We start from the raw sequence: 17183 nt of genomic DNA, 5'->3' as shown, positions 1-17183 counted from the left end.
AAAAGAGATAGTGCGGCAAACATGCTGAGGGATGGTATGAGGGGGTCAGGGTGAAGATGGGGAGAGGCATCAACCCATTTAAAGGGAACTCCAATAAAAATAAGTCTGGGAATTGTGCTGCAAGGAACTGAGAGAATTAATGTTGAAGGCCTCCCTATACCCAGAAGTAGTGATTTGACACAAAGTATCAGACTGTTTCCCTTTTGCAACACAAACAGGAGACACTTTGATCTAGACAAGATATTTCAAGCTAAGTAGCAGCAGCCCTTAATTTTAAATATAAATAAATATAGAGTATTTCAGCTAGTCTATTAATGTCATATTATGACATCAATAGAAGTAGTAGGAGTGCACATGCTGCATTACTACTACTGATGTCATGAAATAATGTAAACATAATAAAAATATTAAAAGGAAAATAAAATTATTTAAATTCTGAAATGATAATTTTCCTATAATTTTTAAACAATTTTTTGAAACAAATTGTTCTTGGATTAAGGGTCCGATTCTACCACTCTTCTAACACTAAGGAGTAACCTACTCCACAAGTAGTCCATGGATATCTTTGTAAGAATGACAGAATCTAGCCCTAATTGTAACATCAGTGTAGTTAATAGCTTTATGTAAAGAGATCTAACCAACAGTAATAAGCTGTGGATCATAATCAAAGGGCAAGATACTGCTTGTGCATCAAGGCAGTAAACAACAATACAGAAACGACACCAAATTTCCATAGATTCTGAAAATTTACTTCCTTTGAAAAAAGCTGTGGACAAAAATACAGTGTGGGCTGGTGAAGACCAATACCAGGACCCCTGAGCATGCCTTGCTTGTGCAGAACAAATAAGTACCAGTGGACTATTCTTGTCTCAGCAGACTTGGAGGACTGCATTGAAGCATGAAGTGCGAAAGGCTATGCCTATAGGAACATAAAGGCCATGACAATGAGACACAGGATGCAAGCACTATTAAATTCATTGCAACAGCAGTCTGGTTTCCAGGTCCAACTCGCATACTGAGTGATCAATCCCAACATGAATACAACAGGACCATGAGAGTGGACACACAAAGCATGTATAAGTGGCAGGAGTTAAAACAAGATCCTAGGTAGATATCTGAAGAAGTTAAAGCAAGAGCCTAGGTAGATATCTGAAGACACTTGGACTGAAATGTGTCTGAGACAGGCAGGATAGGTTGAATTTAGGGGCATTCAGTAGAGCCTCTACAGATCTGCCCAAAGATTTCAAACTCAGATCCATGACAGTTAAAGATGGAAAAGACATATTAGCTCAGCCCATAGAGGACCAGTCTCTACACTCCATTCTGTAGTATTTCATTCAATCTAGTTTCAGACAGTGAGACTTTCAAGACTTCCCCATGGAAAGAACTCACATTGTGGTAGAGTGCCCATAATTTCTTTTGTTTGCAGTTCCAGAAATTCAAGATCTCCTCAAACTCCTTGATTCACACAATGTTTGAGGCATCTAGAACTGCCACCCTTTCTGTATGTTATTTCTTAAAATCCAGGAATTCCATATACTCTTAAATGGCAATTGAAGGAAATGGGAACCCTTAGCATCCAGCATCTCCTTAGCAAAGGATTTTAAGCCCAGGGTTCTAGGGCTTAACTCAACAGTGTGGTGTAAGGTGGCCAATGAGCCAGGTAGGCCCGGAGATGCAATAAGTCTGCTTGGAATTGAAGCACAGTAGTACACAGTAGTACAGTAGTACAGGGCCCAGAAGCCTAAAACTGGGTGTGCCAGGCCCAGATGGGATGGGGCCAGACTGGTGAAGAGATGTACTGATTTGGTGGCTCTTGCAAACAGCCTCTGTCAATGGCACTCCTATGGAACTCCATCCCCCATGATCACCTCTAGCAAAGCTGCCTCTCCTAGGTGGAAGAGGAGTGTGCAAATTAACTATAGGGTTTTCTACACAGTGTATGCACATTGGAACCCTACAGTCTCTCACTCTGTAATAGAGATCATGCAAAACTTCATATACATACAAATAGCTCATACACTCACATACTGTGATGCAGGATTCAAGAGGATATCTATAGGCTATTGCACATTCACGCATATGCTACAAGTAGTTGTCGGCCAGGTGCTGTTATGCAAGCTGTTAATTCTGTACAACTTCACATGACTCATCAGTAAAGCTATGCAGGAACTGGCATTTCCATTGCACAGAAAATTTGCATTTCCAAACAATGTTTCACTCTGAATAGGAACAAAAAGTCAGAAATAAAAGATTTTTTGAGGAACAGACATCTTTGAAAAATTCCATTTCAGAAGAACCAAAACAGAATTTTCCAAAAAAGTTGGGGCTGGCTCTCTGGCTCCCCACCCAACTTGCCTCCAGCCCACCCACCCAGCAGGCAACATGAAGAGCCAGCCAGTGAGTTAGATAGCCCAGCGAGCTGGCCAGCCTGCCTGCCCACCCACCAGTTTGGCAAGTCTGGGGTGATGGCTGGCTGAGGCGCTGTGGAACCCAGGGAGCCAAGGAACCAGAAGCCTGGCATCTCAGGGAGGTAGGCAGCCTGGGGACCCAGGGAGCAGGGCATGTTCCTACCTAGTTTCAACTGAATCAACATTTTCCGATGAAAAAACTATTCCATCATAACATTGACTAGTTCTACTCATCAGCCATCACCTCCTTGGAATCAGAGTCCAACTTCTTGCATATGTTGAAACTGTGCAACTGGGAAGTAGTAGGATTCTGTAGCAGAAATATTTCCTTCTCCTCCTCCTCTTCCTCCAATACTGTAAGCAAACAGCTGACTGATGTGTCTTGGTTTTCTGAGCATGCAACAAGTTGTGCAACAATGAAACATTAATAATTCCAACAAATTTTAGAAATAAAAGCAGCAGTTATTGGACAAATATACATTGACTTCCAGGTATATTCAGCCAATGGGAATGTTCTGGTGATATAATACATGTAACTTTATAGCTTTTTAAGTGTTTGTGTGGTTAGTATGAAAATTGGCCTAACCTGGTCTGTGGATCTCAGACACAACTCCAGATGTCCTGACAAATATTTGAATTAAGCTTCTCACTAAAGCAGATACTAATTTTCTAATTCACCTTCTGATTCTTGGGGTATTAGCCACCAACTTCAAATGGGAATTTTGCATGAGAAAGGTGAGCAGGTTTTAGCAAGTCATTTGCTATAGCAACATACTACACCCATCTTTTGAACTTCTTTCAGAGGTGCAAGAGTCTCCTATGTGTAGAGCAGCATTCAGATGGGCAGCATGGCATCACTGGATTCAGAACATAAGCATCCTCATGTATGTACACATGGATCTCAGTGGATGGGGCAGTCTGACTCACACTACTGTCTCTGGATATGTTGCTACTCCCTATTGTGCCATATATTTACTGGCAAACCTGCCAAGTCTGTCAGAGTACTCCCACAAACATGCTTGAAAGATGAGCTGCATAATAAAAATGTAACATGTGTGTGTTTGTAAAGCAAAATGTATCACATAAGTGATGAACTCCAGTTATGACTGTGTGCAGGAATGCTTATGTGACTGCACAATAAAATGGGGCTAAATCATTTTTTGGATTTCTGTCATGCCTTTCATCTGAGATGTTCAAAGCCTCTCAACATGCCTATGAAATATGAATTATTAGCCCACTTTAGTGTATGATGGTGAAACCAATGTCAAAGCAATTTGCTTAAGATCACACATTTAACCAGCAGTTGGTAAGAAGCCTGGGTATCTATGCCTCCTTATTTCAAGCAACAGAACTAGGAATAAACACTTAAATACTGGCTTCCAGCCCTGTTCCCTAACCCCTACACCACACTGCCTTCCTCCCAATATAACCATCAGTAGTAACCTCCCTCCTGTCTCACATTAGCCACATTATGTGCCCTGCCTGTGTCAATATAGTATTCCACATAAAACCTATTGCTGGATCAGAATATCTGCGTTCCCATTGCTACACTGGGTGACGCAGAGCATATTAGACGTGTCACCATTAGTTATAGCATGGAATGCTATCTCCTATCAGAGAGATGGTTGAAACTTGGAAATTCCATCATTTGAAAGTTTCCTTTCAACCTGAACCAAAATAAAAATCTTATTCTGTGGGAGATTTCAACTTCTTACCCCGAACCATAATGAAAAGTAGAAATCTCCCACAGAATAAATTTTCGGAAAAATTTTGGTTGGAAATATCAGAACAACCTCATCTAAAGATTTTATCTCTATAAGGTTGAAACACTTATTATTTTACCATATAATTAATTATATAATAAATCAAAACAATAGTAAAAAATGTCAAAGCACTTGGTTGCTGAAACAATACATTTTGATATCAATTTTGTTGAAAATTTCAACAAAAAATGTTCCCAAAAACATTTTGATTTTATCAAATCTGCATTTTCCTTCAGAAAATTTTCAACCAGCTCTAATATCTACCATGAATGCTGCAATGTCCTCTATGAGACAATTGCTCCAATGTAAGAATACAATATTGTATCCATTGCAGGAGGTTAACGATTGTAGAAACAAATTGGGTTTCCTTGCTCCTGGATCAGTGCAGTGTGAATATAAATGGGTATCTCTATTGTTTCAAGGACAAATGTGCTTTTCTAACTAAATGTACTGCCACCACATCATTCTCTCCCTGCCTTTGAGTCTGCCATAGTAACAATACGTGGGGATGAAGCTGTGTGTGGTTTGGGGGTGTAGTGCTGGGGGCAAGCGGTGAGGAACACATCTGACACAGCCTCCTCTCCTGTAGTAATTGATGGCTTATTATTGATCCTAGTTAGAGAGCACCCAAAATTGTACTAGACACTTTGCCGCCATTTTATAGGTCCAAGGAACTTACAGTCTAAAGCCTTAATCTTTCAAATATTTACAGACATAACAGCTTTCCTCAGATGACTAGTATAATTCATCTCAATTGCACAATTAACATGAGTAAAATCACTCACATGCATAAGTGTTTTCAGGACCAGGCCACACACAGACAGACCGGCAAAAGATATCAACACAATTCTCCCCCTGCCCTCCCCCTCCCATGACTTTTTTCTTCAAACAATGCTGCTTAGCTTTCGTTATTTTTGTTTAACTTTTATCCATTCACCCCTATTTACTGATCTGTTTGGGGTTGATTTTTATTTTATTTAATTAGACACAGTTTCTTCCAGGCAGGGACTGTCCCACACTGTGCGTTTGTGTAGCAACTACCAAAATGGGGCCCTGACCCCGGCTGAGGTTTCTAGCTGCTGGGGTAAAACCAATAATCGTTTTTATTTTTAGTCCTTGAAAATTGAGTCTATTTGTTCTCCAAGATGACCTTTATGTATTCTCTCCCTTCCATACCTTCCTTTCACATTGTGACCTTGATCTTTTCCTCAGCCTCCTCCCCATACTTCCCTCCCACTAGACATCTACAATGAAATCAAGACTAGATGTTTTTCCTTTAAAAACATGCTCCAGCTCAACCCAACAACATGGGCATCAGACAGGAATCACTGGCTGAAATTTTATGGCCTGAGTTATACAACATGTCAGACTAGATCATCATAGTAGGTCCTTCTGACCTTAAAAATCTATCAATCTCCTCTTCTTCCCAGCCCCCAACCCACCCACCCACTCACCCTGGCTGTATTAACAGTTCAGAGATTGGTTCCAATGGTAGTGGGCAGTGAAGGGTTTCCATGAGCTATATGGGAGGGAAGGGCTTCAGGTGAAGAGTTTTGCTGCTTCTGTTGCCACAAGGAGTATCTAAAATTAAAGTAAGTCTGCTAGAAGCATCATAAACTTAGGCTTCATACATGTACTTCCCTGCACTTCACCCAAATATGGGGTTTGTATGAAGTGTCTGGCCAGTGACAGCAAAACTTCTCAGGTGCTGTACTACAGAGGACACATGCAGGGTCCTACAGAGTAAGCCCAGGCTTCAATTCCCCGTGGATCCTAGGAGCCATGAGGTTAGGATGAAACAGCCCCTGCCTCTCCAATATGCTCCCAAGCCCTTCCTCCTTGAGTCAACAGTTGGAGGAAATAGCAGAAGGTGAACCTCACAGAGTTTCCTGGGTCAGTTGCCATTCTTCCATGGGTAATCCAGGGGAGGGGCACAATTCATGTCTTAATTCATGTCTGGCTAGCTCAGCAGGTTTCTGACTTTCCTGTTCATTGTTAACACATCAGTGTGTAGGCAGTATAATTAGGATAATTATAATGATATGGCTAATCCAATTATGATATCCTTCTTCCTTACCATCAAGCCAGGTGCAGGGCAGGGTACAAGTAAAGAGATCAACAACACTGAGTCTATTCCAAACCTGTATTTTCACTCACTCATAATTACCTCAGAATGCTTCTTTCTGGGGATATGTGGAGCTCAAAATTGCAACCCCTTTCAGAAGTTTCTGAGAGCTCTGCATGGTTGCAGATAAAGCAGCCATCTAGTTCGAAATGTAGTCTGTTACAGGGGAGAAACACACTCAGATCTTTCACAGAAACAAGGTCAGTTCAATCAGGGAGGAAGAGGCCCTCTTCTAGCAGTTGAGGTGTGAAAACCAAGGGAGGAGAAACTGGTTCTGTAGTTGGCTAGCCATTCACAGTCTTTGTTTAATCCTGAGCTGATGGTGTCAAATTTGCAAATGAACTGAAGTCTGGTCCTGAAGTATTTTTGCTGCAGGATGGCTACCTTTAAATCTGCTATTGTGTGTCCAGGGAGGTTGAAGTGTTCTCCTACAGGTTTTTGGATATTGCCATTCCTAATATCTGATTTGTGTCCGTTAATCCTTTTACGTAGGGATTGTCCTCCTTTGGTTTTCACACCTCAACTGCTAGAAGAAGGCCTCATCCTCCCTGATTGAACTGACCTTGTTATCTCCAGACTGATTCTGGACTGCATATTTATACCTGCCTCTGGAAATTTCTACCACATGTGTCTGATGAAGTGGGTATTCACCCACCAAAGCTTATGCTCCAATACGTTTGTTAGTCTATACGGTGCCACAGGACTCTTTGTTGCTTTTTACAGATCCAGAGTAACACGGCTGCCCCTCTGATACTAGAAACTTTACTGCTAGTCTTCCTTATTTTTGTTTTTTTTCTTAATCTAAAAAAAAGTCATTTTGACTGGACATGCATGGTTAGGTTTTTTCATACACAAAAAACTAACATTGACATTGCTCACACTTACTCTTGTGCCAGATGTACTTTTTTTTAAACATTTGAACAAAATCATTTGAGCAGTTGGATGCATGCCACCATGATACAGGTACATGCAGCTTTTATTTACCTTTTTTTTGCATCCACATAACTAAAAAAAAAAAAAAAGGAATCTGCTTTAATTTCAAACTTGGTTGCAATCCTGCCTATTAACTTTCAGGTCAATTAGTTCTACCCTTATCCATAATAGCATAATAGACCTAGCAGCTTTTCTGCAGCTTTGTTTGGGGAAGAATATCACAACCTCTAGCTTTTTCATTAAAGCTATTACCCACTCTGGTGTCTACTTCCCCCGAGATCAGAATTTACTTTCACTGTCCAACACCTCTTCATATCTGCCCCATCTCATAGTCAGACACCAGTTCAGAGGGTCAATAAAATATTCTTATACTTAAGATAATTTTACAAAAAGAGGGGGGGGGGGAAATCCCAGAATAAAGAGGTATCAAATTAAATGTTTTTAGACAAATACCATGGAAAGCATGACTAGGCTGGCACTAAGTTTCAGTTAAGAATATGGACATTACCTAAACTAAAGCATGGCCCAAAAATGCATTTCTTTTCTCACAGGCTGTTTGTGTCTGTCAATTCAAGCCAATCACATGCCTCAGAGTGTTTGTGTCCTCTACTCTAGCCTATGGGCTTTCGCAGTTTCCCAATTGCACTGGGCACTTATCAGTGCATCGCCTTCCAGGCCAGACCTATGTAGTTATTTCCTTTCAGGAGCTGCTGTTGATTAATAAGACAAAACAATTTTTTCTTGAAATATCATTTTTGGCTGATTCATGTCCCTATCTACCTAAATCATACATGAATAAATATTCATTTAATCTATTCATAGCAATACCCCATTTCCCTTTCTGCTCCAAGGTTGCACACAAATTTGCTTTTTATAGGCCTAATAGTAAGCAGCACCTTACTCATTAGCATTTCATTATCAACCATACAAGAGGAGTTAAGACCATCACATGCAGCCTGCTTCAGGATAAAAAACAATTATGGGTGAAATCTTAGCTCTATTGAAGTCAATGACAAATCTCCCAGTAGCAGGGTTAGGATTCCTCCACATAACTTTGAGAAATATGCAGATTCTAAAATCCCCACAAAGAAAGTAAACTTCATTGGATATTAGGAAAAACTTTTTCACTAGGAGGGTGGTGAAGCACTGGAATGGGTTACCTAGGGAGGTGGTGGAATCTCCTTCCTTAGAGGTTTTTAAGGTCAGGCTGGGATAATTTAGTTGGGGATTGGTCCTGCTTTCAGCAGGGGGTTGGACTAGATGACCTCCTGAGGTCCCTTCCAACCCTGATATTCTCTGATTCTATGATTCATATTGACCTAGCTGGACACCATCTACCACAGCACTTCACAAATCTAAAAAGGTTACAAGTGACTTGAAATGAGAACAGTAATGAAAATATAGTATTACACATGGCTAGTAGGTAAGTGTCAGATGCCGTCACTTATAAGTTAAGTGGGGTCTTAAACTAATCCAAGTACAGTCTACTGCGATGCTAGCATAGGGCCTGCTACTCTAGGAAAATACACCATTTCATAGAGAAACAGAGAACATAAGTACTGGTTATAACATGTGACCTTGCAATGTTGTAGTGCATTGACATGGCAAATCATTTTTTCAGCGAGTGCTTGGGCCATGTTCATACACAACTGGCCCCAGAATTGTTGTTACAGCAGTGCATTATGAAACCACCCAATCCAACAGCTTCAGCCACAGCTCTCCCAAGCCGGAGCTTTTTGAAAAATTGGGAAAGTATAGTAGGAATTGAATGGTATTGTTGGTCCAAACAGGACCTGCCATTTCCAATGCTACATGCTCCATGTGGCAAAGGACATGCTGGTCAGTACAGCCCCCAGGTGCACAACATTTGTCTTGAAGTTATTATTTAATTTGCATGCAGTTGCACATTCAGATATGCAAAAGCTGGAAGGATTAGAGGGGCAGCCGGGTAGACTGTGGGAGGAGTCCAGAGCCATTCTACACTACATTTTTTATCTAAGTCTTGCCACATTTAAGCATGCATACATACCTGGAAAGCCAGCAACTTTGGGCTGAAAACAAACATGACAGATTCCAACCCCAAGTATAATACTTGGCAAAAAAATATAAAGTGCCTGAAAATGGAGGCTTAGAATAAAAGAGTTTCCTCAACAATTATTATAGCAAAACTTCAGTGAACTTGTCATTTAGCTGTATTATCTCCTTAGGGAATGTCAGGGGGTCATTTTTTTGTATAAGTGAAGAGTGCTAAAGGCTTAGCAGCCAGTTCTGATGTCTTAAATCACAACGACACCCTGTGGCCAACTGTTTAGCACTAGGAATGGTACACTCCTATAGTAACAACGGGTATAGAAAGCTTTTGAAATTTCTTGGGTCTTAGCAAAGTAGGTTCTTGGCTATTCAGATTGATACATTATATGCTGATTGTTTGGCAGTAAACTCAGATCAATAATTGTTAAAAAAAATTCTGTGGTACCTAAGCTCAGGTATATAAAAATATAGCCAATGAAAAATTTGGTTCTATCATTCAGTCATGAGACTGTATTTGCATATGCAAACAAGTTCCTATGCAATTTCTCATGTGCAAGAGATTACATGATCAACTCCTTTGATTTTAAACTCATCTGGACATGGAACATGACAATCTGTATTTGCGGAGCACTATGTAAACATACAGCTTCATATAAATTAGGTCTGCATGAATACCACAAAAGAATTTCCATAAAGATGCATTCATAAAGTGAATCCATTCCTGTCATGGTCTCCCCACTTGTGTTTGTTTCCCACTGACATTGGGAGTAGCCAAATTCACTCTCACAGATGTTCATGAATAGAAGATTCAATCTCACTGTGTGAAAAATCACAAAAAGGGAGCTGGAAATTTCATGTGCAAATATTCATACTAGACATGTTCTCTGTAAAAGTTATGATCAACCAGGCATGGGGAAAATTTTAAATACCATGAGTGATGTGACCAATCACAACTAATCAACACTTCAGATTCTCAGCATAAAGTAACAAATACTAGCAGTGAACTGTTTGCAATCAGCAGAGTAATAATAGCAGGGAAATTATTATAAATATATAGATAGAGAAATTGCTGATATACAGATATATCACTGACATATTCACAAGTAGAAAGAGAAGAGTTTGTTGAATAAGTTATTCCTAGCAAAATTATTTACTCAGATCTAATATACATGATGTTTAAAAATAATAAATCATAGATACACACTAGGGGCAGAGTTAAGAAGGTGGGAAAGGAACACATTAAAAACAGAAAAAGATGTTTCAATTTCCTTCCTTAACTTATGATTTCTTGACTTTTACAGGGTGTGAAAGTTTAAAATGTTATAGTTCCATAAATATTGCTTTTGCATTTATTATACAAATATGATGTTGCTTTATTTTGTGTTAGTTATCTTACAAGCAGATGGGCCAAGTTCATCCATTCACTTCAGAGTTACACCACATATAAATTTGGCCTGAGTAAGAAGAAGAGATGGATTGACAAAATAAAAGAGTGGACAGGAATTGACTTTGCAGAGACTCAAACACTGACACACAATCATCAGGGGTGGAGACAATTGGTTGATTGCTTATCAGTGATGCTGTCCCAACAACCAGTGCGGTTGTGGGACTGATGATGATGAATTTACAGAAGCTAGTTTAGAAAGTGACATTATGTCAGTTACTTCTTTTATATAATGGTTTCGAACATTGGATGGTTCAGCTATTGAGCAGTAAGTCTGTCAGTTTGACAATGAAAATGCAGAGTTTAGAGGTTAATGAAATATAGAATGCATAAAGTTTGTTACAGGAGCACTCTCATTTCTTTGGTTATACTGCCATCGTCTGGTTCAATGTGTTTTATCAGCTACAGAGCTCGCTCCCCCCGACTGTAATGTTTGTATACACCTTGTGTATCTCTGCATGCTCCATTGCCCTGTAAAGCATCTGAGGTGCCCTTCTAACATACACACCTGTGTTCTTCCACCCCTCACCATTTGGTCATAGACACAATCCTCCTGGTCTGAAAGGCTGATCAACACTATTCATTATTCAGTATGTATGATGTGAGTCATCACCACGGACCAAGCATGCGTCTTCCAAATGATTTTTCAGCCCTTAACAACCTGAGTAGCAAAACACTAGGAATCAAACTCTTCTCTCTCATGTGATGGGGAACATTGCTACTGCAGTTTTGCCAGTACAAGATGCATTTTTAGTACAAGATGCATCTAGGACTTCCCTCACTTGCATGCTGGGTGACAGGACTGCTATGGGCCTCATAGCAGCCTGGGAATAGCCCAAGGCAGTGGTTCTCAACCTATTTACCATTGGGGGGCCACATATGCACCTCTCTATGTGAGCCACATCCACACAATAGATATACTACCTGTATGGCCCTGAGAATGTCACATGGGCTGCAGCTCTGTGCTGATTGGGCCAGGGGTTGAGAACCAGTGCTCCAGGCACAGGAATACCTCAGCTATCTCCCATAGCCCTGGCCTGGCCCTATCCTGAAATACTCCCAGCCCCTATGGAACACTCCCTGCAACAGAGGCTGCGGCAAGAGATGGGAGGAAGAGATGCAAGCCAAGTTTGCACACTCTGTGTCTCAAGGAGGCCCACCTGTACTGGGATATTCATGGGGGGGGAGCCCTTATAAGGCTTGTGCAGTTGAGAATTCCTCCCAGCATGGCTGGCTCAGAAGTGCTACTGGTCCTTCATTTTCACTGGCAAAAAATGTACTAACACATTTTTAGAACAAAACAGCAAAACATTTTTCTATAAACATTCTATAATTCACTATGTCTGAGGGAAAGAAAGCGTTTCACATTTAGACTCTAGAGAGAGGTTTTCCAGTGTAGAATGTGGTTTTCCAGTACCCAGTAGAGTAGGGAATGGAGGGCTTGGCTAGAGTGTAGGGAGGAGAGAGGTTATGTTTGAGAAATATTATTGTATTATTGGAATTATGTAAATGGAGCCTCAGGCCTGGTCTACACTACGGGGTTAGGTCCATTTAAAAATGACTGCGTCCACACAACCAACCCCGTCCCGCTGACCTAAAGGGCTCTTAAAATCGACTTCTGTACTCCTCCCCAGCGAGGGGAGTAGCGCTAAAATCGACTTTGCTGGGTCGAATTTTGGGTAGCGCGGACGCAAATCGGCGGTATTGGCCTCTGGGAGCTATCCCAGAGTGCTCCAATGTGACCGTTCTGGACTGCACTTTGAACTCCGATGCACTAGCCGGGTACACAGGAAAAGCCCTGGCAACTTTTGAATTTCATTTCCTGTTTGGTCAGCGTGGCGAACTCAGCAGCACAGGTGACCATGCAGTCCCCCCCCAGAATCATAGAGCAAAGAATGTTTCTATGCTCCCCCTCTCATCTCCATCCCTGAGGTTATTGCAGATTAGAAGGTGAAAAAAAAAAACCCACACTCCCGATGACATGATTTCCAAGCTCATGCAGTCCTCCGGCACTGATAGGGCGCCGCTTAATAGATGGAGGCATTCAGTGACAGAGGCCAGGAAAGAATTAAGTGAGCGAGAAGAGCGGAGGCAGGATGCGATGCTGAGGCTAATGGGGGAGCAAACAGACATGATGAAGCGTCTGTAGGGGGAGCAAATGGACATGATGAAGCATCTGTTGGAGCTGCAGGAAAGCCAACAAGCGCACAGACCCCTGCTGCATCCACTGTATAACCGCCTACCCTCCTCCCCATGTTCCATAGCCTCCTCACCCAGACACCCAAGAATGCGGGGGAGGCTCCGGGCACCCAGTCACTCCACTCCAGAGGATGGCCCAAGCAACAGAAGGCTGTCATTCAAACAGTTTGATTTTTAGAGTGGCTACAATAAGCAATGTGGCCTTGTCCTTCCCTCCTCCCCCACCCCACCACGGCTACCTTGTCCGTTATCTCAATTTTTTTTAATTAATAAAGAAAGAATGCATAGTTTCAAAACAATAGTTACTTTATTTCAAAGGGGGGAGGGTGGTTGGCTTACAGGGAATTAAAATCAACAAAGGGGGTGAGTTTGCATCAAGGAAAAACATACACAACTGTCACACCAAAGCCTAGCCAGTCATGAAACTGGTTTTCAAAGCCTCTCTGCTGTGCACTGTGCCTTGCTGTGCTCTTCTAATCGTCCTGGTGTCTGGCTGCTCAAAATCGGATGCCAGGCGATTTGCCTCAACCTCCCACCCCACCATAAACATCTCTCCCTTACTCTCACAGATATTACGGAGCACACAGCAAGCAGCAATAACAATGGGAATGTTGGTTGCGCTGAGGTCTGACCAACAGCGCCAGCGAGATTTTAAACATCCAAAGGCACATTCTACCACCATTTTGCACTTGCTCAGCCTATAGTTGAACTGCTCCTTACTACTGTCCAGGCTTCATGAATGGATCCCCCGAGCTCGTCGCTGGGGAGCAGGAGAGCAGAGTTGCAGCGGAAGCGGTGGATGACGACGGTTACCAGTCTTACTGCACCATCTGCTGCGAAGGCAAGGAGCTGCTGCTGTGTAGCAATGCCAGCTGCTGCAGGTGCTTCTGTGTCGAATGCTTGGAGATCCGGGTAGGGCAAGGTACCTCGGCCAAGGTAAAAGAGCAAGAGCCCTGGAGCCATTACATGTGTCAACCACAGAAGTGCTATAGGGTGTTACAGCGCTGACTGGACTGGAATGTACGGCTGCAAGACTTCTACACCAGCAACAAAGGACAGGAATATGATGCACCTAAAATCTAAAAAGGCCCACACATTTCCCGGAGTCACTACCCTTGATAACAGAACATCAATGATTGCACTGGCTACTTGGATCATAGCAGCCCCCACAGTAGACTTGCCCACAACTGCAGTGGTGACAGTGAGCTGAGTGGGCTCCATGCTTGCCATGGTATGAGGTCTGCAGGGGTAACCCAGGAAATGATTGTCTGCCTCTGCTTTCACGGAGGGAGGGGCGACTGACGACATGTACACAAAACCACCTGTGACAATGTTTTTGCCCCATCAGGCATTGGGAGCTTAACCCAGAATTCCAATGGGCAGCGGAGACTGCGAGAACTGTGGGATAGCTACCCACAGTGCACTGCTCTATAAGTTGATGCTAGCCACGGTAGTGAGGACGCAGTCCACCAACTTAATGCGCTTAGTGTGGACATACGCAATCGACTGTATAAAATCAATTTCTAAAAATCAACTTCTATAAAATTGACAATTTCATAGTGTAGATAGACTCTCAGATAGTAAGGCAACGGGGACCTTAAATATTTTTATAAGGCAATTTCAGGAAAATGTCTGGACAGCTGAGCCATCAGCTGGGGCACGACGTCAGGGTCTTTTGGCAATAATCAGCATTTTTATAATTGTTCACATGTTCAAAGCACTATAAAGACCTTCATTTAATTCTCACAACAGCCCTGCAAAATAGGAATTCTTATCCCTCTTTTACTGCTGAAGAGGCTGAGACAAAAAGGTGAAGTTACTTGCCTAAGGTCACCCAGCATTAGAGGAAACTTTAGAACTCAGGACCTCATTGTCCCCAGCCCTGCAGTCAGTCCTCCAGACAACACTGCCTTTCAAAAGGCTCAGGAACCTCCTATACATGGTTCTGTAAAGCAGCAATCTCATTAACAGAATATTTAAAGTATCTGAAATAGGCTAGCAACATTTGTAACTGAAAATATAAAGTGAGTATTCTATCACACAGCCCTATGTTGGCCAAGAAGCCATTCCCGCTGTCATATTGCCATTGGCAGAGCATTTGGGTGCTTGTGTGTGGATAGATATTAACCCAAACTGTCTCTCAAGATGGATTCAGGTTGTTAATGCTCTTGTCTTCTGTGTTTTCTCCAGTCATTGGCTGTGCGGAAAGCCTGCAGAATCAGGTCTCTGTTATTCTTGATACTGTAGTCCAGGGGTCGGCAACCTACGGCACGCGTGCCAAAGGTGGCACGCGAGCCGATTTTTGACAGCACGCGAGGCGGGCTGAGCCGCTTAGCCCGCCACAGCTCTGGGGTTCCCGCTGCCAGTCTCACTCAACGCCTGCTGCTGGCCTGGGGGAAGGAACCCCAGGCTGGCAGCAAGCTGTGAGCCCAGCTGACAGGAGCCGGCAGGCGAAACCCCACAGCACTGCCGCTCTGGGGCTCCCACCGTGGGTCCCAGTCAGTGCCTGTGCAGCAAGCTGTGAGCCCAGCTGACAGGAGCCGGTAGGCGAAACACCACAGCACTGCCGCTCTGGGGCTCCCACCGTGGGTCCCAGTCAGTGCCTGTGCAGCAAGCTGTGAGCCCAGCTGACAGGAGTCGGCAGGCGAAACCCCACAGCACTGCCGCTCTGGGGCTCCCACCGTGGGTCCCAGTCAGTGCCTGTGCAGCAAGCTGTGAGCCCAGCTGACAGGAGTTGGCAGGTGAAACCCCACAGCGCTGCCGCTCTGGGGTTTCCACTGCTGGCTCCTGCCAGCCGGGCTCCCACTGCCGGTCCCACTCAGCGCCCGCTGCTGGCCTGGGGTTTCTTCCCCCAGGCCGGCAGCAGGCTGAGACCCCAGCTGGCAGGAGCCGGTGGCTGAAACCCCAGAGCAGCGGCAGGCTGAGCTGCTCAGACCGCTGCCGTTCTGGGATTCCCACTGCTGGCCCCTTGCCAGCTGGGGTCCCACTCAGCATCCACTGCTGGCCTGGGGGAAGGAACCCCAGGCTGGCAGTGGGATGAGACCCCAGCTGGCAGGAGCTGGCAGCTGAAACCCCAGAGTGGGGCTGGCGGAGATGCTCAGCCCACCCCTGAAACCCCAGAGCTGGGAGGGCTGACCTGCTCACCCTGCTGCCGCTCTGGGGTTCCAGCTGCTGGCCCCTTACCAGCTGGGGTCCCCGCTGCAGCCCCACTCACCTTGCTTCCAGCGCAGGCCCCCTGCCAGACAGGGTCCAGGCTTCCGGCCCTGCTCAGCCCTACCAGCTCCACTCATCTCAGATGCCGATCTGGGGTTCCAGTCGCCGATCTCCTGCCAGCCAGTTATTAACTTATAACTCAGAAGCCTGTGTACAGCTTAAAGTATCTAAATAGGTGCCACCAGACATTGGAAAACTCAGCAAGGGCAAGGATCACACTAAACTAATAAGATCTGCATTTTAATTTAATTTTAAATAAATGTAAGCAGAGTCAGGATGAGATCGACCCTGACATCTGGTGGTACATTATGAGGAGTGGGCAAAGGAATTTTAGGAATGTGCATTTGCATTGGTAAACCCACTCCACTTAGCATAACACACAGCAGCATGGGATGGTTATTTTCACACTGTGGAATCCCCAATTTCTTTGTTATTGGGGCAGGAAGGAAAAAAAAGTGCTGTTACCTTAATTATGTGAATGAGGAACTATGAGACTGCTTTATGACAGAAATGACTCAACCTACATTAAAGAGTACTTGCTAGACAAGGGACATGGGTTCCAAAACCCAGTGAAGGGAGAGAGGCTGGGGACTGGTGTGTGTACTTGATGGTATGGGCCCCTTTTGAGGGCCTGGAGCACCAATTGCACATCCTCCTCTCGCCACTGTTAAAGAGCAGAGCTAATTTTGCATCCTTTAGGAGTCCATCTAGAGGCTGCTGACCTGAATTCATGTTGGGCCAAGGTGGCACTGAGGCTCCTCTACTACAAGTTGAAACTACTAAGAGCTGAAATCACTAAAAGAGCTAAGCTTACTGAGCTGAGATCACTGAGTGGGGGAGCCTGAAGATTGATCGCTAAGCAGCTGGCAGAGCGGAGCAGTCTGCAGCATGTTGGCGCAGCCTGTGGAACAGTGAGCAGTGTGGAGCGGTTCGTGGGGACGGCTGATGCGGTTCACAGGTTGGCTGGAGGAGCGGCACAGCTGATGGAGTGGAGCCAATCGTGGTGAAGGCTGCAGCAGAACTCCACGGAGAAGCGGGGCAGTCGACCCTGGCCCATGTAAAGT

Source organism: Mauremys reevesii, linkage group 4, assembly GCF_016161935.1.
Source record: "Mauremys reevesii isolate NIE-2019 linkage group 4, ASM1616193v1, whole genome shotgun sequence".
NCBI lineage: Eukaryota > Metazoa > Chordata > Testudines > Geoemydidae > Mauremys > Mauremys reevesii.
Note: the sequence above shows the minus strand (reverse complement) of the source record.